General features: G+C 45.1%; 1 protein-coding gene across 6 annotated transcripts in view; it reads right to left on the minus strand.

Annotated features, from left to right (window-relative positions):
• The window catches only part of STRIP2 (striatin interacting protein 2), a 216,229-nt gene that overhangs the window by 185,498 nt on the left and 16,469 nt on the right, over positions 1-14,262 (minus strand). For 2 of the 6 annotated variants that reach the window (XM_029615803.1, XM_029615801.1), the window contains exon 3: positions 12,309-12,373. The exons of the other annotated variants lie outside the window; for them this stretch is intronic. The gene's annotated coding sequence lies outside the window, so the exon portion shown is untranslated. The remainder of the gene's footprint in view (positions 1-12,308; positions 12,374-14,262) is intronic. 6 annotated transcript variants of the gene reach the window in all.

The raw sequence follows: 14,262 nt of genomic DNA on the forward strand, positions 1-14,262 counted from the left end.
ACAGAGGCATTAACGGAGCGGGATGCCAGTGGCCGGTGGTAGGTGTCCACCTTCACAGAGTAGAAGGATGAAGGGCATCCATCTCCCAATTAAAAAAAGAAAAGAAAAAAAGAAAAAAAAACAGGGATGGGTTCATGGGCTTATAGGTATTACCAATTATTAGGCTTTTCAATATTTGATGATAGTTAATGTGACTTTCAAGGCATTCTTCACTTTCGGTGCATGTCCGGCATGACTCCTTGCTTCAATGACAGGGGAAAAGAAAAACTGATACTTCACACATTTCCAGCATTGCCCTCTGCTTCATGGCAGAGAGCTATGCTGCCGCTTACCCAACTAATCAAACTTAATATTTCACTTGGAAGCAGCTCCAGCACTGCTCTCTACATTAATGGTGGGGGTGAAAAGGGAATTAGAACATAAGGTTACTAAGAGCCAAGAGAAACAGTTAAGTATGAGAACAAATGTGTGAAGCTTGCTGGGCAGACTGGATGGACCGGTTGGTCTTCTTCTGCCGTCATTTCTATGTTTCTATGTTTCTATGTTTATTCTTGCTCAATATTAGGCGCAAGTGATTATAAACATCTTAAAAATGAAAAAATGATTAGATAGGGGTCTGGATGAAATGGGAGGACTTCAAGCTGAAAAGCCAAGTGGATCTTCATGAGCTGCAGATGGACTGGGCGAACTGGTAGACTTATTGGTAAAACTGGTTATTTCATTGCTACGTGCATGTTAGAAAATCCCCTGACTTAGGCGTGTAAAAGCCGACTTATGGGAACTAAACACATCTAAATAATGCAAGTAAAATCTCCTCGCATATCCCTTTAAAATTTGAAATACAAATACGTGGGTATATTATTATTTGCACACACTTATCCAGCTAAATTTTGACTTATCTGGCTAAGTAGTGCCTTTACCGCTATTTAGACAGACAAATTTGAACTTAGACAGATAAGTAGCAGTACTTATCCAGCTATGTTCCTTTTTATTTTTTTCAATTACTAGTTTTTTTTATTGAAGTTCAGAAAATACATAACACAGGTAGGAATTCTAAATATAGATCACATCAACTGACATTCGGTTTTCTCTTCCCAGTATAATCCCTTCCTAACCCCCCTCCCACAATAGACATCAAAGAATAATAATAATAACCAACAATCATATATACATATGGTACACTTCATGATTATGGGATACTCTGACAGCACTAGGATTAAATAGAGCCTCACGTGGAACCAAAAGTAAGGACACAAACAAGTGGCGAATCACCTTCTGTCCTCTGTAAAGTCCACATGAAGGAAAAAAATTGAAATACCAAAGCAGAAATCTTCCGCTGTCAAAGGAGCATACCAAAAATGTTTAAGGATAGTGACTTTAAAAATCCTAAGTCACAGAAGAATTGGATTCCCCCCATTTCACAAATGGCTTCCAGATCTTCTTAAATGATGGTTTTTGATCATGACGGGAAGCAGTGATGTAGGCCATGCAATTATTGAACCATAACCTTTGTAGTACTGCATGCAGGGAAGGAATTTCAGGACGTTTCCAATGGCCACACGGTCTATGCCCTCCCTCATATATTGGGTTGACTGGATGTCCTGCTATGTGTACTAGTATATCTTTCAAATTTCTACCTCTGCGGTACGTGAATCTTAATGCGGAGTTGAAAAATTTATCTAAAGCGAGCGCTGTCCAATGTTTACGTATGAGTGCAGAGATGGTTTTACTAGATGTGGAAAAGGGTAATATACAGTTTACTGTAGAATCTTGTGAGTGTGTTTGTGGGAGAAACAGTTTGCCAACACACATACACACTCACACAATTTATACACCCACACACTGGTCGTCCATATAAGTTAAGTGGCACCTCGGACTGTGACACGAAGGGGGTGGTATACGTCATCACTTGCCCTTGTCAACTAATGTATGTAGGTAAGACACAACGCAGCATAAAAACCCGCATAATCGAACTCAGATCAAGTATTAACATCAGCAAGGAGAATGCTCCATTAGTTTCTCATTGGATAGAGAAATCGCACACAATAGAGCATTTACAATTTTTTGTACTCAAGGTCGTTTTACCCCCAGTTAGAGGAGGGGATTTTCCCCTCATTCTTCTACGGCAAGAACAAAGATGGATATTTCGACTCAACACAATCACACCACACGGTCTCAATAGCGAGATCGAGTGGAATCATTTTCTTTAGTTCTTTGCTGAACGGATTGTCCTGCACAGTATAGTTTATTCCCATTAGCTTATGTCATCACGTTCTCGTTTATGCATCATTACGTTAGCGGGGTATACCTAGTTGCAGTCACCATATAAGGATAATGACGTCGGCAAGCCAGGCCGACGTTCATTGGATAACAAAGCCGGCAAACAATCGAGGTGATTTTCGTGCTCAAACGAAGCGCTTTTAAACTTAGTGGTAAGGAGCTGTAGGTGCACTCCCATTAGAAACCATGACAGTCTGATACAGGTATGTTTCTTGAAGTGTTTTGAGAGTCTGTATAATTATGCACTTTGACGTCAATAGTCTGCAAGGTACTAATTTTAGTTCCTGGACTTTTTATATGTTTGCGCTTTCAGATAATTGTTGAATGTATTCCCCCCCCCCCCCCAAGGCAGCCGGGTGGCGAAACACAGGACCGTGTTGGGGGATTCTATCTAAGGATTGTATCTTAAACAAGGAGTCGCCGCAATGAAACATTAAATAAATAATTAATTTGAAAACCTTCCCAGGACCTTACTTCATCCTTGCACTTGTAACTTTATCCCCACCATATTCTGTTCGATTCCCACCCATTGCTTACTATCCCTAGAGTCATCATTTTTTAGCAGAATAATGTGTCATGAATAAAAAGGGGGCAGGGGACGATAGTGGGCAGCAATGCACATCGCACACTATCGCCCCCATAGCGCCAAGGGAAAAAAGGTATAGTTATTTCCCGCGGTACTGCCAGCGATAATGTGAAAAATATTATCGCCCATAGCACTGCCAGGAGATAACTCCACCCAAACCCCGCCCATACTCCTCCCCTTCCCCTAATTTTAATAATACTGCCACAATACCGGCATACCGCACAATAAAGAATGACCCTATATGAACCCTATAGTGCAATCCACCACTGCCTTTATTTGTGAGGCAATGTAATATTTAATGATGTTCTGCTCTCCCAAGCCCCTGTCCATCTTAGATAAATATAAAATACTTTCTACTGCCCCCGAGGGTCTCCTCTTCCAAATGAAAACAAAGATCAGTTTCTGTAACCTCCTCAAAATTCCATCAGGAATAATACATGGTAAAGTCTGAAAAAAAATAGTTTATTCTTGGTAGTAAAGTCATCTTTACTGCCACTACTCTTCCCAACCAAGATAATATAAATCTTTTCCATTTTTCCAAACCCTACATTAAAGATTTGATCAACAGAGTATAAATTCAACTTATATAGTTCTCCATATGCGGACCACACACTCACTCACAAATATCTCACATATCTTCTTGTCCACTTAAAGAGGAACTTCCCTTTCCTCACTTGAGCCTGCAAAACTATTAAACAAATGTGCAAAACCTCCGATTTGTCCCTGTTAACTTTAACCCCAGAAACTTGTTAAAAAAGCTCTCTCTCATCCTAACCTTAAATAACAGGTTAATACAGTAAAGTGCGGCCGCGGTTACCCTGCTTCTAACCCGCTTTCTACTCACTTTTCGGCCTCGTTAGTCCAACCCGCGATACACTATCCCCTTTAATCCATTCTTACCGCCTCTTTAAATCATCGGGTAACCCCTTCCGCCCACGGCATGTATATTAGATGTAAACGATCGAATTAGCTATTCCTTCCCATACAGTAACGCATGCCCCGACTATCGCTTTTTTAACCTGCCGTTTTGCCGCGCGTTTAACCTGCTAACTTACCGCCTACCCTTACCCCTGCGTTAGAGGCAGGGGTAAGGGTAGACAGCAAACTTTCCCCCAGCCCCCGCTCACCTGCCTGGGCCGCGTCCATGGGTGCTGGTCTCCGGGGCAGCCCCAGTCCTTTCCCCTCCTCCCGAAGCAACGAAAGCGGAAAAAAGCGAAAAAGCAAAAAAAAAAAAGTAGGAACGAAGTGGACGGTTCTCCTACGCTCGGGATTGCCAGTCCTCTCTCCCCTCCTCCCGAAGCAAAGCAGCCTTGCTTCGGGAGGAGGGGAGAGAGGACTGGCAGTGTAAAGCAACGAAGCGACTTACTCTTCTTGCAGCCCCCCTCTGGAGACGGACATCGGCAGACACGGACCGCGGCTCCCCTGCCTCACGGAGGCAGCTGCCGGTGAAGATGGATTCCTGCACGGGTGAAAGCGGCCCCTGTGCGTGCAATTGGGCCACTCAAGACGTGACGCCACCAGCGGACTGTGGGCGCCTCCTTGGCGATTGATGTAAGCCATGGTGGTGGAGATGTCGGACAAGACCCGCACCGCCTTGCCACGGATGAGGGGGAGAAACTCCAGAAGAGCTAGGAACACCGCCCGAGTCTCCAACTGAATGATGTGCCAGTGAGACTGAGCAGCTGGCCTGATCCCCTGGGTGGACTGGGAGAGGCAGACCGCACCCCAGCCCGAGAGACTGGCTTCCGTGGTTACTATCGTCCACTGTGGGACTTGGAGAGGCATTCCCTGAAGCAGTTGAGGAAAGGAAAGCCACTACTGCAAGTCGGCAACGGTATAGCCCAAAAACGGGAGAACTATGTGAAACTGTTCCGCCACTGGCTGCCAACGGGACAGCAAAGCTTTCTGTAACGGTCGCATATGAGTAAAAGCCCATGGGACTAGATCAATGGTGGATGCCATGGAGCCCAGACGTGCAGGTAGCCCCAAGCCGTCGGAGAAGGCAGCGAGATGAGATTCTGAATCTGGTCGATCAACTTGAGAGCCCGTGCGAAGCAAGAAGACCTTGCCCACCCGGGTGTCAAAGTGGGCTGCCAGGAAATCTAACTCCCGGGAGGGCTGAAGGTTGCTCTTGGAGAAATTCACTATGCACCCGAGAGATGCGAGGAGAGCGAACACGCGATCCACCACCTGCCGGCAAAGAGCCTCCGCCTTAGCCCTGACGAGCCAGACGTCCAGGTAGGGGTAAACAAGGATTCCTTCCTGGCGGAGAGCTGCTGCTACCACCACCATGACCTTGGTGAAGGTGCGAGATGCCGTCATGAGACGGAGGGAAGCGCCCGGAATTGGAAGTCCCGGTTGAGGATGTGAAAGCGAAGAAACTTCGGTAGTCGCGATGAATCGGAATATGGAAATACGCCTCTGACAGAACGAGCGAGGTGAGGAACTCTCTGGGGAGAACCGCCATGAGGACCGCTCGCAGGGTTTCCATTCGGAATGCGGGATCTTGAGAGCTCGGTTGATTCCCTTGAGGTCTAAGATTGGACGAAAGACCCGTCTTTCTTGGGAACGACGAAGTAAATAGAATACTGGCCTGCGGCAAGATCGCTCTCTGGAACCGGAACCACCGTGCCCAGACACAGGAGCCTGGCGAGATTTTGCTCCACCGCTTCCCGCTTGGACCGCCCACACAGGGAAAATAGAAAAAGATCCGGAAGATCTCGAACAAAGTCGAAGGCATACCAGTCTCTGAGAATGTCGAGGACCCACTGGTCTGACATGATTTTAACCCATTCCACGAAAAACAGGGAGAGGCGACCACCTAGGAAGGGAACAGAGGAAGGAGTCAAGTGAACTTCATGGTATGGCAGGCTTAAGGGTGGAGCACGTGGGCTGGCCCTCGTGAAAGGGACGGCGCCCACGAGAAGGCTGCGACCAAGACTGCGATCGAGAAGAAAAACCCCCCTGAGGAGCCACCCAGCCCGCGTGGGGTATGCAGTCTCTGGCCCCGAAACATGGACGAGAGGGTAATAAAGGAACGGGATGGTTTCGGACGGTCCTCCGGAAGCTTATGGACCTTACTTACCCCCTAAGGAATCCATAAGTTTCTCAAGGTCCTCTCCAAAGAGCAACTTACCTTGAACGGCAACGTGCCCAGCTGGGCTTTGGAGGACGGATCGGCCAACCAATGGCGCAGCCAGAGGAGCCGTCTGGCGGACACCGTCGAGGCCATCGCCTTTGCCTGGACGAGGAAAAGGTCATATGCTCAGCCTCTGCCTAAGGGAGGACCCAGGTGCAGACCAACTGTTAAACCCACCTGAGACCTGCCTGCAGCATAAGACTGCTGCAAATAGTTGCATGCACCCCCAGCGCCAGGACATCAAAATGCGCTTCACATGAGCCTCGAGCATGCGGTCTTGGGCATCTTTAAAAACCACAGAAGTAGATTGCTGAACTTGCTTTGTTGTGGGTAGCAGCAGCCCCCTGCTTGGAGGTACTTTATCTGCTGAAATTATCTCTTGTCATTATTTCCTGAGCGGAGGGGACGCTGCCCAGCTGCCCAGCCTAATTCCTGCTCTCCTTCCGGGCTCTGACTTTGGAGGGCGGAGCCTGCCAGACGCCTACAACAGCGGCGTCCTAAGGGGAGAAATCTATTGCTGAACTTGCTTTGTTGTGGGTAGCAGCAGCCCCCTGCTTGGAGGTACTTTATCTGCTGAAATTATCTCTTGTCATTATTTCCTGAGCGGAGGGGACGCTGCCCAGCTGCCCAGCCTAATTCCTGCTCTCCTTCCGGGCTCTGACGTCGGAGGGCGGAGCCTGCCAGACGCCTACAACAACAGCGTCTTTACGGCGCACTTGCCGTTGGCGTGCTGCCAAGACGCGTGCCTAAGAGGCGCGCGGCTTTGCCGGGCTTCGCCGGGATTCGACCAGGGTTCGATGAGGACTTTATTTAGTTCAGCAATCAACGGAACCTGGATTAAAGTGATGATGTTTCAAAAAGATCATAACAACTAAAGGTACCTGGTTTATGTTTTAAATATTGGCCCTAACCTATCTTGGTAATGCCACACACCAAGAGGAAGGGGAAAATAGTGACTTCTACTCCAGTTATTAATGAAAATCAGCCACGTATCTCAGATCTTTTTGTGCGAGCCCTTGAATTAACACCAGGTGATGATGCCGCTGGAATATTAGCCCAGGAGCAGGGACTGAATTCCCTGGCATATGAGACATCCTTGAGCCCTGGTGCCCCAACAACACCAGAACCACCAACCAGAAAGGTTGGTGGAGAATTTGTTTTTGAAGAATCAAATTTGAACTTGGTCTCTTCCCTGGCCACTCAGAAGGGGGAAGGAAATACATACTCCCCCCAGTTGAAATCTGATTTTTTGGTCGTAAAAAACCAAGAGAGGGAACTTAATACGGAAATGTTTGCTAAGGAGAAGGGGGTAGGAGGGAATAAGGAAGTAATGATGTTTAATGAACCTGTAATTGCATCTACTAAATTTACATTGGAGGGTATAGGTAATATGATATTCACCATGCAAAAATCTATTAATGATCTGACCTCCCTAGTACAAGAAACTTTGAGTAATAATAAAGTGCTACAAACAAAAATTGAAAAATTGGATGGAGCAGTAGAAAATTTGGGAACTAAAACTACTGAATTAGGAAAAGTACAATTGAATTTAATCAAATCTGAGAAAATCCATTCTGACAAATTAGAACAACTTGAAAATCAGATTCGGAGAGTAAATTTGAGAATCTTGAATTTTCCAAAAACTCACTTACTATCACCTAAAGAATTGTTTAAAAGTTATTTAAAAAATATCCTAAAATTTACAGATTTAACAATCCCAATAATATCTAGGATATATTATATAACTCAAAAAGAAAAACAAATGAAAGATCTGCCAGAACAGAGTGAAGATATAAATTTATCAGAATTGTTGGAAAAATCTTCTGATATGCAGATAAATACTCGAGCTACTTTAATTGTCTCTTTTGCAGACATTTCTCAGAGGGACTCTATTCTTAGATTGTATTTTAGGCATCAAAACTCCAATTTTCATGGTCAACCAATTAGAGTGTTCCCTGACGTAGCTTATAATACACAGTTAAGGAGAAAAGAATTTCTAACTTTAAGGGAGAAAGTCGTAGTGCGTGGTGACAAATTCATTTTACGTTTTCCTTGCCAATGTATTATAACACATCAAGACACGCGATATGTTTTTAATCAACCTGAACAATTGCGTGCGTTCCTTGATACTTGACCCCGTAGACCATGTAGACCACTATTGTATAATAGGGGAATTAAGGATAATTTTGGCTCATATTACTATAAGGTTAATATTTCTTGAAAATAACTGCTCTATATTATTAATTCAGGTTTTGTAATTACTAATAATGATGTGTGTTTTTTAGGTTTTTCACAGAATGTATTAATGCTAATCTTGTTAGGACTATTCTAGAGAAGATATATTATGTTTACAAACTGTGTAATATCCTTTATGAAAAATGAAAAGTTGAATAAACATATAATTAAAAAAAAAAAAAAAAAACACCACAGAAGTAGTCCACGGAGGAAACATTGGTTTTGGGGGTTTTTTTTTTTTAAATCTAAGCATACCTCCAGGAGGGGGTAAGCTTGTCCATGGCACAGCCCGCCCGGAGTCCCGCCTTGGGAGCCTCCCATTCCCGCAGGCGTAACAACTTGTACTTGGGATGAAAGGGGAAGGCGCTTGCCAGATCCCTGATTCCCACCAGGAACGGGTCCATATCTTTAGGCAAAGAGGCCGTAAGGGTGTCCGTAAGACCCTGGGATCGTTCCCCTCCAGGAGTGGAAAGGAATCTTCCGCAACCAGATTGGCGGCAGGATCCGGGGATACCGGATCCACCGGGGGGGTGGGGGGACACCCCCGGGACCACCCGTGCCCGAAGGGACCCTGGAGGCTTCGCAGCCGCTCCAACCGTCAACGGCGCAGAGCGGGGAATTTTCGCCGGGGGGGGGGGGTCAAGGGGGGAACATTTTTCCTCCTCCTGCAGGCTAGCTAATAGGATTTATGCAGGAGGAGGACAAATTCTGTGAAAAAAAACGAGCTCTTGATGTCCCAGGTGGGACTGTGAAGGACTTCAAAGGGGCGTGGAATAAACACTGTGGATCCATAAAGTCTAGAGGACGTGAATGAAGAGTGGGTGGCTCGCGGGAATGACGGCTACTGCCTGGAGATAATACCCTTATTCAATAAACATACACACGGTTAATGCGACTCCAACATTGCTCTAAGCTTCAACGGCAAGAGGAAATGTGGAATAAAGAATTTGCATTCACAAAAAAGCAGGGAGTAGCTTGCTTGTTACGGCGGTTACTATGCCAAACCAAATAAGCCTGATTCTTCACTTTCAATGCATATCCAGCATAACTCTCTGCTTCAACGGCAGGGGAAATGAAGAAAAGTGGATTTATATACAGACAACAACCAACAAGGACTGAATTACATAGTCTGGGTAGGCGGATAGGCATGGGTGTAGCTTGCTTATTGCAGCGGTTACTACCCCTGACTAAGCTACCGAATTTTCCGGCGCATAAGACGACTTTTTAACCCCTGAAAATCTTCTCAGAAGTCAGGGGGTCGTCTTATACGCCGGGTATCGTCTTTTAGGGCAGCGCTTCTCACCGGTGTGTCGCCAAGCACCGGCAGGTGTGTCGCGTGCTCTCGGTCTCTCCCGCTGCTCTTCCTTCCCTGCTGCCGTTGCCGCTGGGCTATCAGCACGTTGAAGCCCAGCGGGAACAGCAGCGGTGCAAAAAAAAAGCTGTGGCATCCGCGGCTAGCTTTTTCTTCTTCCCGCCCCCCCCCCCCCCTTCCCTCTGACCCGGAACAGGAAGTGATACGCGGTGCGCGGGAAGGAGAAAGAGCCGTGCCGCATGAAAAAATAGCAGCAGCGACAGCAGCATCGGCCCCCGAGCAATCGAAGCAGCTGATAATAGGGAAAGGAGACAGCAGCGTGAGCCTCCCGCGGCCAATGGGATTCTTCTTTCTTGGCCTGCGGGGGCTGGAGGAGTAGGCTGCAGCAGCTACCATTTGTGCTCGGGGGCGGAGGAGGGGAGAGGAAGAGAGAGAGAGAGAAGCAACCAGCCAGCCTGTGTGTAAGTGAGAGAATGCATTTGATTGAGAGCATGTGTGTGATTGAGAGAAACTGGTCAGAGAGCTCATGTGTGTGTATATGTGAGAGACAATGAAAGTGACTGTTCAGAGAGATGACTGATGTGTATGTGAGTGTGAGAGAGAGAGAGAGAGAAAAAGCATGGGAGTAAGAAGCCTGATTATGTGAGAGAGAGTATGGGAGTGGGAAGCCTGTGTGTGTGTGCATGCATGAGAGAGAGAGACTGGTTGATAAGGTGACTGTGTGTATGAGAGAAAGAGACTGGTGTGTGTGAATGTGATTCAGGGAATGAGAAGCCTGTGCACGTGGAGAGCGAGCATGGAAATGAGAGAGAGACTGGTGTGTGTGTGTGTGTGTGTGTGTGTGTGTGTGTGTGTGGCAGAGAAAGTGATTATGAGAGTGAGAAGCCCGTATATGTACGGTAAGCAGAACACGGGAGTGGGAAGTCTGTGTGTGTGTATGGCATGAGAGAAACTGTTCAGGAAGGTGTCTGGTGTGTGTGCGTCAAAGACTGAGAAATGATTGGTGTGTGAGAGACAGAAACTGGTCATGGGGACATGACTGGTATGGTGTGTGTGTGAGAGACATGGGCCCTAAGGAAGAGGAAGAGGAATAGGAGAGCTGCTGGAGGGGGTAAGTAAAGGTGGCTTTTTAAGTTTATTTTTCTTGATTGACTGCCTTTTTAATTATTTAATATTATGTGATGTGTCTGCTTTTTTGAAATATTTTATTGGTGTTTGGAGAATGTTTAATAGTTTTTATGAGTTTTTAATTGTTGGATGTTATTCTGTTCATAGCTGTTTTGAAACATTTATTCTGCTTATTAGTATAGTTTTACAATTATTTCTGTGTGGGGATATCTAGCTGCTTGCTAGTTCTGTTTTCCTAATAAGAGGTGTATTGGTTTTTAGGGCCTGATATACGGTATTTGTAGTGTTGCCCTTTCATAGATAGGGTTGCTCCTGTTTGAGTGTAAAATTATTTTTTTTCTTAAAAATGTGTATAAAAAGGGGGGGGGTCGTCTTATACGCCCATTCGTCTTATACGCCGGAAAATACGGTAGATATTCACTTAGATGCAGTTCCAACACTGCTCTCTGCGTTAATGGTGGGGGTGGAAGGGAAATAGAACCAAAAGGTTACTAAGAGCCAAGACTAACAGAAGTATGAGAAAAACAAAAAAGTGCAAAGCTTGCTGGGCAGACTGGATGGGCCGTTTGGTCTTCTTCTGCCGTCATTTCTATGTTTCTATTACATTGGCTTCTCAATTACGTCGCCTTTGGTACATCCCATTACTGAGGATTTCATAGTCAGATGAACTTGCTCTCTGGTGATAATAGTCACTTTGGGTTACCTGTGTGACTACTAATCAAATCTGCTCACTTCATGTTCCTTTTTCACACACTCAGTTACTGTACAGTGAAAAGAGAATACAAAGCTCAGAAGGTGTTCTCTCTGTAGCTGAAGACACTGGACAATTAGCCATTGTCTAATATTTTCACCTACCTTATCAAATAGCAACTTCATTTAAAAAAAACACACACAAACATATATCCAGTGTTTCACATTCCAAATTCTCCAAGTAATAAATACTGTACAAAAAGAAATCTAAACAAGGCTGAACTGAAAGTTGCCATGCAAACTCAATTATACACAATTTTTGAAACCAGAGGACCACTTTAAACCAATAGTATAAACTGATCATTTGCACACAGAGCTCAGATAGGCATTTCAACACCTCCCAAACTTGGGCACAGAATCTAAATTCTGATTTATTGAGGCAGCATAAATCTCACCATCAGCAGCACATGTAGGTGCTCAGGCCACCTGCCACTTTAGAAAAAGGAGACGGCCGTTTCCCTTCTGTATTAATGTCACTGGGCACAGAAATCAAAAGGGTAGGCTATGCACAGGAGGATCAGGCTTGGGAATTATTATAAGAAACAGTAAATCAAAGTACATGATTGAATGATGCAAGAATTGTGAGAAGCCCATCTGATCAGGAGAGCTGTGTCTGAACTGCTATTCTTTAATGAGGCAATGAAGCAGACAATCTAGAATTTCAAGAAAGAATTAAAAGCCTCATGTTAGAATTTATTTATTTATTTATTTAGAATTTTTATATACCGACATTCTCGATAGACATATCGAATCAGGTCGGTTTCCATAAAACAAAACAGTCGCTGATAAGGCGTTACATAGAACATGAGAATGTAAATATAAAAATACAGTTTCTGAACATAAGAACGTGGCTATTAGATAGATATCAATATCCTCACCATCAGTCGCCAGCGAGCGGGGAGGCCACCCTCCATCCTGGGCCCCCGCAAAAAGTGAACACCATCTTAAATAATAAAAAAGAAACGGAACTATCATCAGGAGGTGAGGGGAAATCGGTGACTGCGATGTGTGACCACGCCCCTCCCCCGACATCACTGTGAGCTCCAGCAGCGGTTGAAAAGCGCCTCACCATCAGGCGCCACGCGACGTGCGTCACGCGCCAAAGGGGCACGACAAAGGGGCTCTCCCCTTTGTGCACCCCTTCGTGCAACTCTTTGTGCTTCATTTAATATTTTTTCTTTTACGTTTTCTGTTAAGTAACTTTTTTTTCAAGTTCCTACCTTATGCCTTTGTTAACAATTTTATTATAAATGTTCTCTGTATTTGACTATGGAAATATTTTTTCCTGCTTTTTCTGTTTTATGTAAACCGGTATGATTTGCATTTTAATGTAAGAATGTCAGTATAGAAAAATTATAAATAAATAAAATAAATAACAAGTTAAAGCAACTCAAACAAGTTTCTGAGCATGTCAAACAAAGTTTCTGAACATAAGAACATAAGAACGTGACTATTAGGTAGATATTAATAATATGACGAAACAGATTATAAATGTCGCAAAAATAATTGTCTACAAGATAATGCACTAATTGAGTGTATCAGTTAATAGTACAAAGTTGGGTGAAATGATCAGAGCATGACACTAGTTGACGTACTAGAGCATCAACAGTGGTGCCTTTGGTGACAGTCCGTATGAGGAGTGATTAGTTCACAAGGTATGTGATGTTCTAAATTGACTGTTGACCAGTGTCTGAGTGTTGCTTCAGTTCCGGGAAGGCTTGCCGGAAGAGCCATGTTTTTAAGTTTTTCTTAAAGGTTTGATGGCATGTTTCTAGTCGGAGTTCTGGAGGTAGTGAGTTCCAGAGGGTGGGCCCTGCTGAGGAGAGTGCTCGTTTTCTTAATAGGGATTTGATTGGGGGGGCATATAGAGATCCTTTGTAATTGTATCTGATGGGTCTTTGTGATGTGTGGGGGCGGAGTTGCGTGTTTAGATGAAGGTGGGCGATGCCCATGATGTCCTTGTGGATCATCATTAGTGTCTTGAAGGTGATCCTGGATTTTATCGGAATATATAGAATTGCAGACCAACTAGGCTAACTCAAGCTGTGGTGATCTCCTTGTGAGACTGCTTCCCAGTGTCATTTCTAATTGGAGTACTGCCTCAACACAGCTGCCATGTCATCCTGTTTTCATATGGAAACTTTACATTTCTGGCTTTTTTGAATATCACAATGCACTGGAATGTAAGTTCAAAAATCAGGAATAGCCAAAAATCTCCCTTCAGAATTTGAGTGAGGCAGCTGAAGTTTCCTTCACTTTTTGTTACAAACATTTCTCCACACAGGGCTGGTGCAAGGGGGATTAGGCATCCTAGGTAAACCTTCTGCCTTGTGCCACTCCCGTCACGCAGGCAGTCCATCCCGGGTATCTCAATTTGAAGGAGAGAGTGGAGGGAGAAATGTTCTTAATGTGTGGATGGTGACATCCACCACCACTTTCAGAGGCATTTCTGTGGCATCCCACGCCCAGCTTCTTGGGCAGCTTGTGGCTGCAGCCAGGGACAGATTCTGGGCTCCCTCTGGCTCCTGGTGCTGCTGTCAGAAGGGGGTGTGGGGAGGGGAAGCATTGCACTGGCGTGGAGATTCAAACATTCTAACCTTTGACACTATGCAGCGTGTCAGCACTTGGTTGGGGGGGGGGGGGAGAGAACGCAGAAAGCGTTTGTCCAGAGGCATTCTATTATAAAACGCAGATAATGCCGAGCGACTTCACTGTTTGTCCCGGTCACTTCGAAGGAGTGGTGCAGCTCAAGCAGTGTCTCTGCCAGCCCTGCCCTATTCTTCCCTTGGGTCGGATCTCTTACTCTGATTTCCAGATACGTGGCCCACATCG

The sequence above is a fragment of the Rhinatrema bivittatum genome, chromosome 9 (genome assembly GCF_901001135.1).
Source record: "Rhinatrema bivittatum chromosome 9, aRhiBiv1.1, whole genome shotgun sequence".
Classification (NCBI taxonomy): domain Eukaryota; kingdom Metazoa; phylum Chordata; class Amphibia; order Gymnophiona; family Rhinatrematidae; genus Rhinatrema; species Rhinatrema bivittatum.